This window comes from Lactuca sativa, chromosome 2 (genome assembly GCF_002870075.4).
Source record: "Lactuca sativa cultivar Salinas chromosome 2, Lsat_Salinas_v11, whole genome shotgun sequence".
In the NCBI taxonomy this organism is placed as follows: Eukaryota; Viridiplantae; Streptophyta; class Magnoliopsida; order Asterales; family Asteraceae; genus Lactuca; species Lactuca sativa.
In genome coordinates this window covers 114,251,892-114,268,649 of record NC_056624.2, presented here as the reverse complement: position 1 = coordinate 114,268,649, position 16,758 = coordinate 114,251,892, and the positions used below count along the sequence as shown (strand labels likewise).

General features: G+C 35.2%; 1 long non-coding RNA gene and 1 other non-coding gene across 2 annotated transcripts; one reads left to right on the top strand and one right to left on the bottom strand.

The window, feature by feature from the left end:
* Positions 1 to 6,852: 6,852 nt before the first annotated feature.
* Positions 6,853 to 6,959, top strand: LOC111893908 (small nucleolar RNA R71). The gene has a single exon (XR_002851038.1). It is a non-coding gene; the product is annotated as a small nucleolar RNA R71 (small nucleolar RNA).
* An 8,100-nt stretch (positions 6,960 to 15,059) lies between these two features.
* LOC111893904 (uncharacterized) lies at positions 15,060 to 16,304 on the bottom strand. The gene is made up of 2 exons (XR_002851036.2): positions 15,269 to 16,304; positions 15,060 to 15,182 (listed from the first exon to the last, which is right to left on the bottom strand). It is a non-coding gene; the product is annotated as an uncharacterized LOC111893904 (long non-coding RNA).
* Positions 16,305 to 16,758: the final 454 nt, after the last annotated feature.

Sequence of the window (16,758 nt, the reverse complement as noted above, 5' to 3'; positions counted from 1 at the left end):
TGCAATGATCCTTTCGTAATGTCACTGCACCAAAGTCACAAAGACTATTGCCAGTGATATTACAAAGTCCTCTATCGGATATTGTTACAAAACAATTCCATAGACGTGATGTCTCTCACTCAAAGTAAATTCCTTTGAACATCCTTTTGCATAAAAGTTTCTAATCTAGTCATAGATTTTCAATATTCAATTCCCAATATGGACACGCTTCCATATTTTCCATATGACAACTTATTCTTAATAGAATCTTATCTATTCGTAATGATGTCGATATGGTCCATCCAATATGGAAACATTTCCATAATTTCCATATGACAACTCATTCTTAATAGAATCTTTTCTATTCATAATAATGTCGATATGGTCCATCCAATACCATGCTTCCAACTACTCACAAGCGAAGAATCCTCGTCAAACTTTGGATTGTCCTTTGATAGTTGTTTAATTATTTTAGTCAAAACCAATTCTAGTCCCTTTTCCCTCTAAATGCGCTTGACATTTGTAAAATTTTAGAATGGCCAAATATTAAAGCATTTGCAATCGATCCTATACCCGAAGCGTATGGGACACGACGCATAATGTTTTATTTGATATGTTCTCAAAATTCGAATTGTGAAAAGGAATGTCGTAATCATAATCGAAATTTTAAGAACACACTATGTACCCTTGACTAAATTTATTAACATGTCTCAACCTAATCCTTTAGATTTGAAATGAAGCATAATATTCTCTCCCTTAATTATAGCAAAACAACTTTACAACCCTTATGACTTTGCAAGGTATAACTCTTGTTTTCTATAATTAATATTGCCAACTTGCAATACGTTCCATAATAATCATACAATCATAACATTTATGCTCCCACTATCATGATGATTATTATAAACATAACACTTATGCTCCCACTAGCTTCGACATGTATTCATAAACATCTTAACTTTCAGAAAAACAATACCTATTGAATTTCATAAGTCCATGTTTCTAATACTTAATGCTTTGATAACCTTTTATCAAGGCTTTTTGAACTTATACACCTTTGCCTTAGATAGTTCATATGTGTGTCTAAACAATTGAGACTAATTGCCAAACCTCACAATTCAAATCATGGAAAGGGATACCGTAACCATAATTAAATTCGAGAATGCAATTTTACAATCACTATCTTCTTAAAATCTTTCTTAGTGAAAGCATTTCCTCACAATCATTTTCATGAAGGAGGAAATCTTATGACACTTAGATTTAAACGGTGTATGTGTTCCTATCCATGTGAATTTGTTAAAACCAAAGTTTACGACAAATTCAAACTCATATGGATCAAACTTTCTTAATCTTGATTTCTTGCCTTATGGTAGCACAGCTGCCCACCATGTCTTTCAAGTAGTTAAACAGCTCACCTTTTCCTATCAATGTACTTTCCATTGATCAAGTTCCTTGCCTTTTATGCATTCAAATAAGAACTCATAGGACTCATATGCATAATTAACTCAAGTGGAACGGCACAGAAACAAAATAATGTCAACACGATAGGTTGTAAACCTCAACTCGTGTGCTAGTGATGATCGATAAGGTTTATTTGATTTGTTATTGAAACCTTTCGAGACCATTAAGGCTCCCACTGACTCCTTGACATATAAGATTCTCTTGTCAAAACATTTCTTGACAAACAAATATTCAAGAGTTAGTGTAGCTTTTATCAAAACACTTCATAAATGGGTCCTAGTTGGTCTTTGTCTTATCCAAGACATCACAACTTTCCACATTTGATGAATGTTATAAACCTTTCTAATTCTTGTCACTCAATGTCACAATCTTTACTCTAAGACTTGTTTTTGAACGAAGTATGATTGACTTCTTGATTTAACCATTTCTTCAATTCTTGATTCCTCTTCTTAGACATACAATTGTACTAAGACTCACATAGAGGATCAATTGAGATATGGTTCTTAATCATTAAGACCTATCATAAAGCATAAAAGGTACTCTCCCTTCTTCTTAGAATGGAAAAACTTTTATCTTTCTGCCTACTTGATTCTTCTTATTCGTTCTGCTATTGATTTAAACTTTTTCAATTAATTCAGAATTACACTTAATCTTGTAAGTATAATCATATTTACTAAACCTTTAGTAAATCATGACAACTATCTTTGTTACTATTATGGTGGACTTGGTCAACACGCAACTTTGTGTATTCGATCTCCAAGTCCTTCACTTGACACTTTGTTAATGAATTTGTCTAATTTCCAAATATGAAATTTCTCATTCATCATGCAACCAAGTTGCATGATTCCAAGTTTCTGTCCAATTGAAACTTGGGCGATGAGAAACTCTCCCTATTTGGTAAATTCTCAACTTTCCATAAATAACATAATAAGAACCAAATCCATTATTGCTAATAATAGAAATATCCAAACATCAATTTTTCATATATGCCATTGCAAGGATAAATAAATAATATAAAATCAAAATTTATTTTATTGCGGAAAAATTTTGTCCTTACAATGCAATTCATTGAAAAACTATGCTAATACATCTTTCTTAGCAATCTAATTCTAACTCTAAGTAGTAGCTCAAGAATCTAATCTTCGAGAAATGCGATCGAAATCCATTCCTTCACGGTTAGATTTTGCTCACTTCTTCCCTTAAGCTTCCTTTCTTTTCTTCGATCTTACAAAACATCAATTGTAATCTTATCACATTATGTATTACGAATCTAGAATAGAAGCTTAAAAGAGTTCGTTAATGGATTTTACCTATATTAGATCCATACGTTTCGACTCTCACATCTCTTAGATCTCTTAGGTAAATAGGGCAGCTTCGTCTCCAATGCCCTTTCTCTTGGCAATAAAAGCAGATTGACTTTCTTGGAACAGGACATGGAACTACTTCAGACATTGCCTTTCTCTTATGATCAAACTTTTCGATCATAGCATGTCTTTTGTTGCCATTGTCTATATCCATAGAGGTCTTGAAGACAAATTCACCAATCAACTTTGCTTTTCTATTATGCCAAACCATTGCTGATTCAGCAGCAATAAGCATATAGGTGAGATCTATAAGGGTCACGTCGCGGTTCATCATATAGTACTCTCTTACGAACTCACTATATGAGTTAGGAAGTGACTGAAGAACCCAATCAACAGCCATTTCCTCACAGACAACGGATCCCAACATTCTTAACCTATCAATGTGTGACTTCATCCCTAGGACGTGTGCACACACCGACTTTCCTTCTTTATGTTTACTTGCCAAAAGGGCTTGAGTGATCTTGAACTTTTCAAGCCTTTGAACTTGTGGGTTAGGGAGAATAATTTGAGGAGGAGGAGGAAGTGAAGTATGATCTCTTGTTCCTCGATCGAATCGTGGAATATCATCTTCATGTGGAATGCTTGTTCCACGGGATTTGGGAAAACCATAGTTGTCGAACTTTGACATCTACAATACGGGAGAAAATGAATTCAAGTTAGTTGATTGAATGAGTCCTTAGCAAATCACCCAAATGAGATACTAAGGCTAGGACCCAACACAATATTCTACAACTCGGGAGAGGGATGCCATAACCCTAATTGCAGAATATTTGAAGGTAAGTGAATGACGATTCACTAATTTCCACCACGAAAAACGAAAGAGAATTTAAGTTTTAAATCTATGAAAAATCCTAGATCCTTTGAGATTCATTGAACTTTCAATGGCATGTTTAAATCTCGATATGCCGAGGATCACAAAGCGGGTGTGAATAACCATGCAAACTTACATGGTGCCCTCACATGTTACAGTCACCTATTCGATGTGCTGGTAAACCACACACGCTCCACCGAACTATGACAAACATTGAGTCACCATTTGCTACCTTTGCTTAGAACCATTTAATGTGCCGGTAAACCACACACGCTCCACTAACGTCTTTGCAAGGGCACAAAGTGCAATTTCATGGAATTGCATCAATTCACTTTTGCCTAAGTAACTAAGATTGGGAATTTTATGAAAACATTTAGTTACTTTAATAATTCATTATACTTATAATGGAAGGTTTCGTCCTATCCTACCCGTTCGGCTAACGACCCTCCACTAGTCAAGAGTGCGGTGGGTAAGAGTGGATACCCATTGAATTGCCATTTTATAGGCAATTTCCTTAAACACCCCTTATAGACCAGCTTCGTGAATGAGGCCTACTAACGGTAAGACTGACTTTTACTCATACATATATATATATATATATATATATATATATATATATATATATATATATATATATAATGTTAGACTTTTAATGTTATATATATAGTATAGGGTGTATTTTACACTTTTAAAATATTAGGTGGTCAAATTTAACAATTATACTTTTAATTCAATTAAATTTTAAACCTAAACCTTTATGGATTTATTAAACCTCTTTTAATTATATTCCTTAATTAATGAATAAAACCATAAGGGTGTAATTTGAACTTTTCAAACAATACTAGGGGTTTTTTAGAATTTAACATTCCTAATTAAACTTTTAATCAACTTTTAAATTCCAAAACTTGAGGGCAAGTTTTGAAACATTTCAAAACATTAGGGTTTTAACTATTTAAATTTCAAAACAACAAAACCTTTGGGTTCAAATTTAAACGATAAAACCTAAAGGGGAAAACATGAAACTTTTCATAACAACAAGGATCAAATAACAAATAATCTAAATTAACATTTAATCACATAACTATCCATATTTGATTTATTTAATGATTTCTTGCAAAACAATTTACCAATTTAATCAAAATAATTAATCAATTATCACATAAGGAAACAAATATTTTATTAATTGATAAATATCTTCAATTAGATCAAGAATATACTCATATATATATATATATATATATATATATCAAAAAATTGGATTTATATTGATCTAATGTGATAAGGTAACTTTCTATAAGCAAAAACAGCAAGAAATCGCGAAGATAGCCCCATCTGACGAGTTGACTCGTCGAGTCAAGCATGGACTCGTCGAGTCTGCATGGACTCGGCGAGTTCAACTATGGACCCGGCGAGTCCAGCCTCCAGAAACCCAAAAATCGAATTTTTCAAACATATCAAGCATCAATACAATAGAAACCAGTCTAGTCTCTGATACCACTGATGGGTTTTGATCCTAAGAACATCCTATGTGCTCATACAAACCCTAATGCTTGGATCTAGGTTTCTCTATTGTACATGCAAGTTATCCAAGACTATAAACCCTAATTCTAGCATACAAGTAATCATATTAACATGAGAATAGGTTTATAATATTACCTTGATTGTTATGTAGCAATAACAATCCCAAATCTCCTTGTATTGACTTTGGAAAGCTTAGAGTCACAAGTGTCACTCCTCTAATGGTTCACAAACACCATAAGCAAGAGGATGAAGAGGAGAGAGGTTAGAGGCTGCCCAAAAACGTGTGAAACCCTAGAAGGTTGCTTGTTTCCGTTTTTGGTCCTTAAGGGGTCTATATATAGTGAGGCAATTAGGTTTATCTAACAAGGAAACCCTAATTTGGTTGCTTAAGCCCTAAGCAACCCATGGAGCCCTTTCCTTAAGGCCTTGGACGATTTCATATGGGCTTCCCCCATAGAATTCGTCCACCTTATAATAAAAGGCAATCCATGGCCCAAATTGCAATTATCTTATAATTTTAATTCCAGTCCCTTAAGTTTAATTAATCTCTTTTAGTCACAAAACTAATTACCAATTAATTATTGACTAATATTAATTAAACAATATAATTTCTCCTTTAATATATTATTCTCATAATATATTAATAAATCATATTTAATCCTTTCTCTCCATAATTCATCCTATCAAGTTGCTTTGGTGAAGGCAACCCAAAATGACCATGCACCATCGGGTCAAGTACATACCAAAATAGTTATGGACTTAGACACTAATCCAACAAAAGGAGGGTTGTAAGGCTTTAAGGAAACAACAGATTTGTCATCAGGGCATGGACTCGTCGATTCCATTAGAGGGACTCGGCGAGTTTGGTCGGGTTTAGATGAACTCGACTCTTCTGTCTTTTCTGCATGCACCTTAGTTGAGACCTTCTGTGCAGGGGTCATAAGAGTGAAAATTTTTCCATAGCTGGAGGTTATAGCATTCACATTCTCCATTCTCGGATTATTCTCGGTTTTACTCGGAAGTTCACCCGGCCTCCTCTCGTTCACTTGATGTGCAAGTTGTCCAAGCTGTTTCTCAATGTTGAGAATAGATGCTTGCTGATTCCTAAGCATAGTCCTGGTCTCTTGTATTGCAACATCATGATCATTGTGCCTTTTCTCGGACGCGACTATAAATCTTGTGAACATTTCTTCTAAATCAACTCTTTTTTCCGCAACCGGTTCTTCCTTTTAATAGAAACCCCTCTCTTTTTGCTTGTATTTCTCTTCCTTTGCCTTTTTATATTCTTCGTACGGGAGCCATTCCTTCTTGGGTTTCCGCCAATTCTCGTTGTATTTGTCCCCGCTTGAGTAGAACACTTGCGCCTTCTTGTTTCCATTTTCATCCAAGTCACAATCCTTCGTGAGATGAGGTCCTCTACAGTTCTCGCATCCAACTTGAATAGCATGGATTGTTTGATCCATTTTTGTCATCCTTCTATCTAAACTATCGAGCTTAGCCATCATCGCCGCCATGCCATCAATGACCGAGTTCACTACCCCCCGACTTACTTCATTTCTTGGGTTGTGGTATTCTCCAGAATGTTTAGAGAATTCTTCAATTAATTCCTTGATTACCGAGGGTTCCTTCTTTGTGAGTGGGCCTTGCGAGTCGAGCAATTGCCTTGTGGTAACATTGACTCCATCATAGAAGATGGAGACTTCTTGTTGGCTATTAAGGTCATGGTGTGGACAATTTCTGAGAAGACCTTTGTACCTCTCCCACGCCTCATAAAGGGACTTTCCGGGTTGTTGCTCGAAGTTGGCAATAGCTTTCTTCAACTTGGTTATTTTAGAAGGCGGGCAAAAGTGGTATATGAATTCCTCTTTCATCTTAGCCCATGTGGTGATGGATCCAGGCGGAAGTGACTTGAGCCAATCTTTTGCAACACCCTTGAATGTCACTGGAAGCATACGAAGTAGTTGGGTCTCGCGAGGCACATTCGAAACGTTAAAGTAATCAGCTACATCATTGAGTTCATCCAAATGCTTATATGCATCTTCGTGATCTTTTCCATGGAAAGGGATTTCCTTTAGTTGAGCGAGTATGTGGCCCTTCAATTCGAAAGTAGCAGCAACGGGAATTGTGGGTTGCACAAGTCCCAAGCTAGTGTCGTCACACATCTTCTTCTTCCATTCCCCATGGGGACTTCATCGATGTTCTCCATGGAAATTGCTAATTCGTCTTCAAAGTCGGATTCGTGCCTAAAAGTGGGGTCTTCTTCTTCTCCTTCGGATTCATACTCGGTGTCCTCTTTGATAGGGTCGTCGATGGCTAATGAGGTGTTGGATGCTCCTAGTTTGCTGCCTTTCTTCTTGCTGAAAACGGACTTTAAATTATTCAATGGTGAGCTCTTCGAAGAAGCGGTTTCTCCAACAGCTTTTCCTTTATTCTTCTTTAGTGCGGATTCCGGGTCTTCGAGTGGAGGGACCAAAGGTGTATCAGATCCTCGGGTCATGAAATAACTGCAAACAAAACAAAAACAAAACGCATAAAAAGAACAAAAATAAAATAAAAATTAAAACTGTGAACAACGATGGACTCGCCGAGTCGACACGAGTGCACTCGGCGAGTTCAAGGCAAAAAACAGAAAAACTTCTAATTAACATTTAAAAAAAACAGAAACTATCAAAAACTATACTAATTACTAAGTCACCTAAAAATTAACTTTGTGTAAGATAAATCCCACACAAAGGATCGATAAAACTAGAAATTAGTGCTAATATAGAACCGCTCCCCGGCAACGGCGCCAAAAACTTGATGTGTGTAAACTCAACTAGTTTTAAACCTACTTTTAATTATAAAATAAACACACAAAGGTAGAGGACCTATCAATTGTGGTAAAGCTAAATAAGTAGGGTATCGAACATAGGGAACGGTAAATTAAAACTAAAAACTAATAATATCTAAAAACTAAGTAATAAAGGGAGTTTTCTCTAGTTTTGCAAGACTAGAAACTTAAACAATTAATACTTGAACTAATTAACTAAAAACTAGAAAAGCTAAGATTCAACTAAATTCAATAATGAAATAGACTTCTGTTTAGTTCAACGCAATTAATCCTATGGTTGATATTATGTTAATAGTGCAATGGATTAATTCTTCTACTGACTATCGATTCAAGTGATTAGATTCACGTTCGCTGCACTAATCCTTAGAGAACAAAGGCCAGTTGTCTAATTTAATTCAATTCACTAGGTTATTTATTCGGGTTAATTTAGACTTGTAATAGTTAACTAATTTGGTCCGTTAGTTAACCTCTTGTTGATGGTCATCACACAAGCTCACACATGAATTTACCTATTTTTCTTATTAATTCTAGTTTCACGTTCATTAATCCTAGACATATGATAAAGTGGTCACATAAACATATGAGGTTGACAATTAAAAGATGTTCATACTATTTAATTATCTTCCTATTAACAGAAAAATAGTTATCATTCTCACACAAGGTTCTTTAACAAGCTAAAATCAACAAAATCACCAATATTGAATTAATCCTACCATAAATCAAACCATAGTTTCAATATTGTATCCCCAAACAGAATTTTAAGAGTTTTAGCTCATGATTGAGGTAATTAACAACAATAAAACGAATTCTAATTGTCTAACCATGATTGAAAACAATAGATTAAGTAGAATGATGAGAATTTGCCTCAAATCTCCTTCGGAATTGGATTCTAGGTTGTATATTCGATCTCTAGGGTTCTTCTGACTCTCCAATCGCAACTCTTCTCTCCAAAAAGGTTCCAGAAGTCACCGTGTCGATCTGAGAAGTTCTTTTTATAAATTTGACCCGACTCGCCGAGTCCATGACCGACTCGCTGAGTCCATCCCTTGATTCCCTTTACACGGTAAGTCACGGAGTCTTTATCTTCTCGAATCTTCGTACCGGCTCGCCGAGTAGGTGTTGTTTTTGGTGTTTTTCTTCTTTGTTCAACTCCCGAGCTCCCAACCGCTTCTCCTGCTTCCTTTTGCTTCGGAGCTTCACTTTTGGACTGAAAACACAATTCAAACACTTTTAAGTATCTTTTTCCATGATATGCAATTAATTAGCTAACAAATGATAAAAATGTATACTTAAAATAAGGCTAAATATGCAAATATCAGGATGCATGTTTTTTAAAGAATGAAAAAGTGGTAATTATATTTTTCAAAGACGCTAATTTGTAGAAGCTAACTGTAACGCCCCGACTCTTAGGTATTAATTTTATGGCATTAATTTTCATAATTTGCAAGGTCTACTCGACGAGTTGGATGCCATGACTCGTCGAGTAGAAGCGGGTTTGGCCACGTGTTTAAGTGACCTACTCGCCGAGTCTAGGTTAGGACTCGAAGAGTAGGAGCTGGAGGATGAAACCCTAATTTTCGGGGTTTTGCACCCTATTTAAAGGATCATAGGCCCCCTTAGCCTCCCTTACAACCTTTTAAGAGTCCAGAAACCCTAATCCGTGTGTGTGCTCCAATTATGTGTGATTTAAGCTTTGGGAGGTTGATCTTAGTGGGAGGAGCTTGAAGCAAGGAACATGTGTGGATCTGAAACTACCTCAGTTTAGCATCATTTGAAGGTATCAAGTCATTACCTTGACCTTCTTTCCTTCTAGATCTCATTTTGTTGAAGATTAGGGCTTTTTCTAGCATGTTAAGTAGCCTTTCTTGAGTATGAGCTAGGATCTGAAGTTGCAACTCCAGATCTGATCTCACCTTGGTCTTTAAGTCCATAAAGTTTCCAGCTTTACAAAGTATGAACCCTTCCTTATGAGTTAAACCCCATTTCAAGCTTGGATTTGATATTCTAAGTCTTTAGAACCTTGCATGCACGTAAAGTTTGCAACTTTACGTGATAAACATGCCTTGGGAAGCTTGATCTACAATATGGAGCCTTTGGATGGCTTACAAAGCATCTGAATGAATAAAGGTCTAAAGGGACTCGGCGTGTTGCATGGTCAACTTGGCGAGTCCAATGAAGATTGTTGTGCAAAGGATTTCAGCATGGACTCGGCGAGTCAGTAGGGTGACTCGGCGAGTCAGCTAGGGTTGTCCTGACTATTGGATATGCATGAACTTGGCGAGTTGCAGGGAAACTCGATGAGTCAACAGGGGATTTCACGACTACTCGAGTTCTAGAAGGACTCGACGAGTCAGTGAACTGCACTCGACGAGTCGGGTCAACATGGACTGTTGACCTTAACCGTTGACTTTGACTTTGACAAGGATTGACTAGTTGACTTCTTGGGCATTTTAGGAAAATTGGAAACTTATGAATATGGTTCTATGGTGAATATAGGTAGTGGAGTTTGTGTTGGTGATCCGAGAGTATGAGCTTATCATTTCGAGTCGATAGTTGAGAAGTGAGTTACCTCATTATACTAAGGGGTCTAAGGCACCAAGGCCGGCGCATTGGATATGATATCCCAGCAGTTGGTAGTATGTTGAGTATGAGTTAGTGTTGCATGTTAGTTGATATGCCAGTTAGGTAGATCTGTAGGACTACCTGTAGTATTATGTGATTATTTATATGTGCAATAGTTGTGTTATATGTCGACATATTATGTAGGATGGGTTGAGGTGATACTACTCTGTGCAGTAACCAACAAAACCAAGAGCATTCCAGATATGAGCTGAGGGAGACTCGTACTGTGGGCTCGATGGCAATCCAAATGTGAGCTGTGGGCCCGGAAGGCAACCCAAACTCACACTGTGGGCCCAAGGGTAATTCAGTCTGTAAAGCTGTGGACCTAGTACATGCTGTTATTTGTATATGTGTTGTTTGCAGTGTATCGGTATTTTGGGGGAACTCACTAAGCTTTTGGGCTTACAGTTTCAGTTTATTGTTTCAGGTACATCAGGGGATCGCGACAAGGCAAAGGCGTGATCGTACAACTCCTCATGTTTTGTTTATGTTTCTGGGAAAACTCTGATATTATACCTTTTGAAAACAAGTTTGTAATGATTTAATGGTTTGAAATGTTTTTAAAAGTTCAAATTTAGCATGATTTTTATGGGTGTTACACTAACACATTTATTGATATTTTTTATTATTATTGTTCTTATGGTCTTCTATTATAAGATTTCTATATAAGATTGTAAGTTCAATGAATGTAATATGTGTTGGTCCAACAATTTTGTAGTCCATATTTTTATTTATAACCATTATGTTCTATAATTTCTTCATGAGTTTGCATAAATTATTATTAATTATACATAATAGAAATTGTTAGTTTTAATTAGGAGTTGTAATTGTTAACTAAAAAATTCAAATACCAATGAATAATTGTTAATATCCTTTTAACATTGTCTGTTAAATAATGTATGAAATAAATAGATATTGATGTAGTTTTATATTTATAGGCAAAAAAAGAGTTAGGTTGTAGTTTTTTGTATATTAAATCATTCATTTCTCTTTATACGATGACAATCGCTATTAATACCAAAAATAAATAAAAATAAAATTTTTGGAAGCTAAAATACAGAAATCAAATTAGGCCAAAATACAAAAATGACAACTTTAAAACCCATTTGACAGCAAACACAAAAAAGTCAGCAAACCACCGAGACAATTTTTGCAATTTGTTTGATAAAAACAAAGTTTTTAAAATATTTAAAGTAAATAAATGTTATAGAAAAAAATGATAATATCTAATAATTATCACAAACAAAGTTTAAATTGAGTTTGGATTATATTAAATACTAAGAAAAAAACCAATAAATTAATTTTCCTTATTGTTTTCTAAATTAGGTTTACATATGTATAAAAAAATTCTTTCGTAAATTACGATTATAAATATAAACAAAAAATATGGTTAAAAAAGTAAATTCGAACATATCTAAAAAAATAAAAAATTCACAATGACTATTTTAACTGTATAATTGTAAACATGCGCAACGCGGAGGATTACGTCTACTATCTTATAAAGCAAACATTTTCCTTGATTTTTATGCATTTGCAACCTCCTAATTTAATTATTATCACTCAAAAGACTTCTTAATAATGATTATTAATTGGTTATTTAATGTAAAATAACATGAAAAACATCAAACATAACAATAACAAATATAAATATTATGAATAATAGGAACATCTTTGTCATAGTCTGCAATGTTTAAGGACCTATAAGGGAGGAAAAATGACTTTTCTGTGGGTATTGTTTTTCGTATAAATTTCAAGATTTTCTTTTATTTTACCAATTTTTCAATATATGGTTCCTTCAGGTATGTCACATCTTATATTTGGGATACACATTTTTGCACATATTGATACACAAACAAATATTTCACCAATTTAAATTTGTTGAATAGGTTTGGTTTTCATCATCCACCCCTCAACAATGGAAATTATCTCCACATTTACTATTTAACACTTCTATACGTATCCATGTGTGTAAATTTTTTTTCATAAAAGTTTTTGTAAAAACCATTTTAATATTTATGAATGTTGAAATTGGTGGAAAACAACGAAAAATTTCACAAGCAATGAAAGACCCCAATTTTCGTATTTTTGGCAGACCTAAACTTTCATACTTCACAATATTATTACTCCAAAACATGCTACCTGCATATTCATAAAAGCAATATATTACATTGATAAAGAGATTACAAACTACTAGATACAAACCGACTATTACAAAGTGTTATATATATTACATAACTACCCAGGATATTGTAATTTATACAAACATAAACTGTAGTACAAAAGTACTATTACAAACTATTCTAAATCTTTCAACAGTATAAGATCATACTGGTTACTTATCACCTGCAAATGATAAATATTGATAGGGTAAGCGGTGACGCTTAGTGAGTTCAATAATAGATACAACATAACGTTATGCCATATATATACTTCAATATGGCAGAAGCAAAGAGAAACAAGGAACAACAAAGGCATATGAGAATCATGTGTTAAACTTTTCATATCATGCGATGACTTGATTCAAAGATATACAATCAATGAGACATAAACAATTTCCATACTTGATATACATCAATAAAGCTTTGGCCCAAATGGCATAGAAGACATACAATTTCTGATTTACATCTTGTTAGATTTCAGGATTATAATCCTGTCTAACCATTTGCCAATACCATAGAATAGAAGTCATTCTCTTACGGAGACATGTTCTACATGGCCAGAGGCTATGTACCAGTACCAATGTGAATCTAAGTCCTTTCACTGATCACATGGTCAAAGGTATTACATTTGCTACAAAAATAGCGAATAAAATAACACGGAAAAATAACCCGGAATAATAACACTGAAAAGCACATAACACATATAACACATAACATACAATTGTTCCTATATATTGAACTCACCTTGAATTAACCGGGGGTCAAAATAGTAATTTGGGCAACACTTCGTCTTTAAATATGACTTTCTATGTTGAAAATTGGGAGTTTAATTGAAAACCGGGCTCTGCGAAGGTAGGGCTTCAAAACCGAAAAGATAAAATTTCCGAGCTTCTCAGGAGCTTCGGGACGTGTTTCAAGTGCTAAAATCGATACCGGGGCTTCGGCGAATGGCAAAATAGTAAAATATGGAAAAAGGGGTTAAAATTGCCAAATTTGGGATTCTAGTCGGAAGATCTCGCAGCCTCCCTTTATATAGGGCCGAGGCCGAAGTCGGCTGGGAAGGAAGCAGCTCGGTGGCATCAGCAGCGAGAGCCACGTCGCATCTGCGAGCCTCGGATGCGAGGAGTGACGAAGTGGCTGCGTGGCTCGGACATGGCTCCAGCGAAGCTCAGACACGCGGCAGGAGGAGCGAAGGCCACGAGGCTGCTGCGAGGCTCGGACGTGGCTCCGATGCGAAGGGCGCGTCAGAGGCCCGTGGCTGCTTCGGATTGGTACACGCATCGCATCTCGGATTGGGCCACGACCTCGGTGACGCACCTGCTTCGTGCGAGGTGACGTGGCCTCTTCTTAACCATGCGAATTTCTCGAGAAATGCACCCAACTCTTCTAGAATCCATAACTTTCGCATACGAGCTCCTTTTTTGACGTTCTTTATATGCACGCGTAGCTAAAATTATGCTCTACAACTTTCGTTTAGACTTCGTCGGCTAATTTTGACTTTAATTTTAATATTATTATTTTTAACAGACCGGGACAGGAAAATCCGTTAAAAATTCATAACTTCTTCATCCGACATCCGTTTTCGTCAGACTTTTTACCGTTGTACTACTAATGACGAGACCTTCGATTTTTGTTTAGGTTGTGTCGGCTAAAAATCACTCGATCTAAAATTCGAGTTTTTAGCTGTCTACTGCTAAGCTGAAACTTCGAAAAATCATAACTTCCTCATACGAAGTCAGATTTTGGCGTTCTTTTTATCGAATTTCTCGGTTTAACGAACACTACGACTTTCATTTAGATCACTACGGCTAAAAAATAGTTTATCAAAAACTCACTTTTTACGTCATTCGACACCGTGCCGGTTTTGTCGCGGATCTTCGGTTGATCATAACTTCTTCGTTATAACTCGGATTTCGACGAGGTTTTCGCCTACAAGTTTCTAACGAGATTATTTACAACTTTCAATAATAAAATTTTACTTATTTAAAATTTTTATATTTTGCTAAATTTCGCTATTTGGTTATTAATTGGAATCTCATAAGACTTCCAATATTTTCTGAGTGATTCTAAATATAGTTTTACTTCATTTCTAGTAAAAACCATCTGTTAGAACTCAACACTCAATTTCACATAGTATTTCACAATTTTATTCATTACAAAACAGGATTTCAAAACGTGTATGTTACAAGCAATGTCTATATTCTTGCGGCAACAAAATAAAAATTTTCACAAGCAATGTCTCTTTTTAATTTATTAAACTTCACAAGGCATACAATATGTTGGTCACAAGGACTTTGAAAGAGACAGTAACAAAGTTTAAATTGAGTTTGGATTATATTTATGCTGCCACCTGATTTCTGATGGATGAAAAAAAATTCAACACCCTTAGCATCCAAATCATTGACATTTACAGTAATATGATGTAGAAGTAGAATCTATATTGAGAAAAAACGAAATGAAAATTATTAATAAATAAAATATGAAAGATATCTAACCAATAATAACTAAAAATAGTAACAACCTCTTTTATTAACTCAGTTAAGCAACATAAATATCTTTCCAAGAAAAGATATGTTGCATAACAAGTCCATGTCTTCGAAAAGAAGCAGGAACTCCATGGCTTCTGCAAAGCAAATTACTCTTTTACCCCTGTTTTCAACTTCCAGCGAAGTAAATTACATAAAAAAAAATAACAAAGCTATCTCTTTTAAAGTCTTTCTGCCATAAAAATCAAGAAAAGAGAAGGCTCTAAAAAACAAAGCAAAGAAAAGACAACAATCTAAAACACCATAAGGCCTGAGAAGGCTTGATTTTAGGATTTCTAAGAAGTTTTGCTTTTCTCAAAGTCACCTTCATGTTTTTCTGTTATGTCACCATGTAAGCAATTGAGCATAAGAAAATTGTGATACCATCTATTGCAGTCTACGTGACCTGTGCCATCATCAAGCAAAAATGAAACATCGGTAACCCTCTCAGCACCACCTATTTCGTTTTTTCATCGGGCCATCACGAATTGGAACTCTATTAACAAACGAAATTCGTAGACAGAAGCGAACAAAGAAAATCAATTTCATGGAATTGTAGAAGCGTGTTGGAGAAAAAACGAAATACCTAGAACCAATAGTGAAAAAAGAAAATTAATTTTGCAACCGACCTCTATCTATCATAAAATGCGACTTCATCTTCAAGAGTTGGAGGTCGCCATCTCGATATTGATTCCGGAAATTCTATTGTTCAATTGAATTTTCACAAACCAAGAAAAATAAAGAATGAAAACCTAATCTTAGCCCAGAAAAAACTAATCCTTCATAGCCTCGGTGAGAACATGAAGTTCATCACCATATTCAACTGAGTTTCCATAGAGAGAACCGGAGATCATCGAATCCAAGCGAAAAAGAACCGAAATCAAATCCATCGAAGAGAAACACCGTTGCAGTGAATTTAGAAGCAAACCTGATGAATAGCAGGAAATTGGAATCAATAAGAAAAGAATCGCAAGTAGACGTAATCGCAGAAGAAGAAAAGGAAAACAACGATTTAGGAAAAAAGGAGGTCAAAATAGATAGGGAAAATGACTCGAGGGTAATTAACTCTGAGTTTTTCCTCATTTGGTCCATTTTTTTTTTTTTTTTTGTTATTCAATATACCATCGAACTTGTTGTTTGTGTTCACCATAACCCTTTTGACCGACTTTTGACCTGTGATAGCCGGTCAAAGGGTTATGGTGAACACAAACAACAAGTTTGATGGTATATTGAGTACAAAAAAAAGGAAAGGGACCAAATAAGAACAAACTCAACAGTTAGTTACCCTCCTGAGTCATTTTCCCTTTACTCATTTACAGCAAATCTCACATCATCTCCTACTGATATTAATGATTTTATGAGATTCATTATTGCTTCTCTTCAAAACATAACCCATGAAAGAACACTATTCATATATGTACAACTTTCTAATGCACTTGAATATTTATTAGGGGAATCTTGACTAAGCATGCGCATTTCATGACTA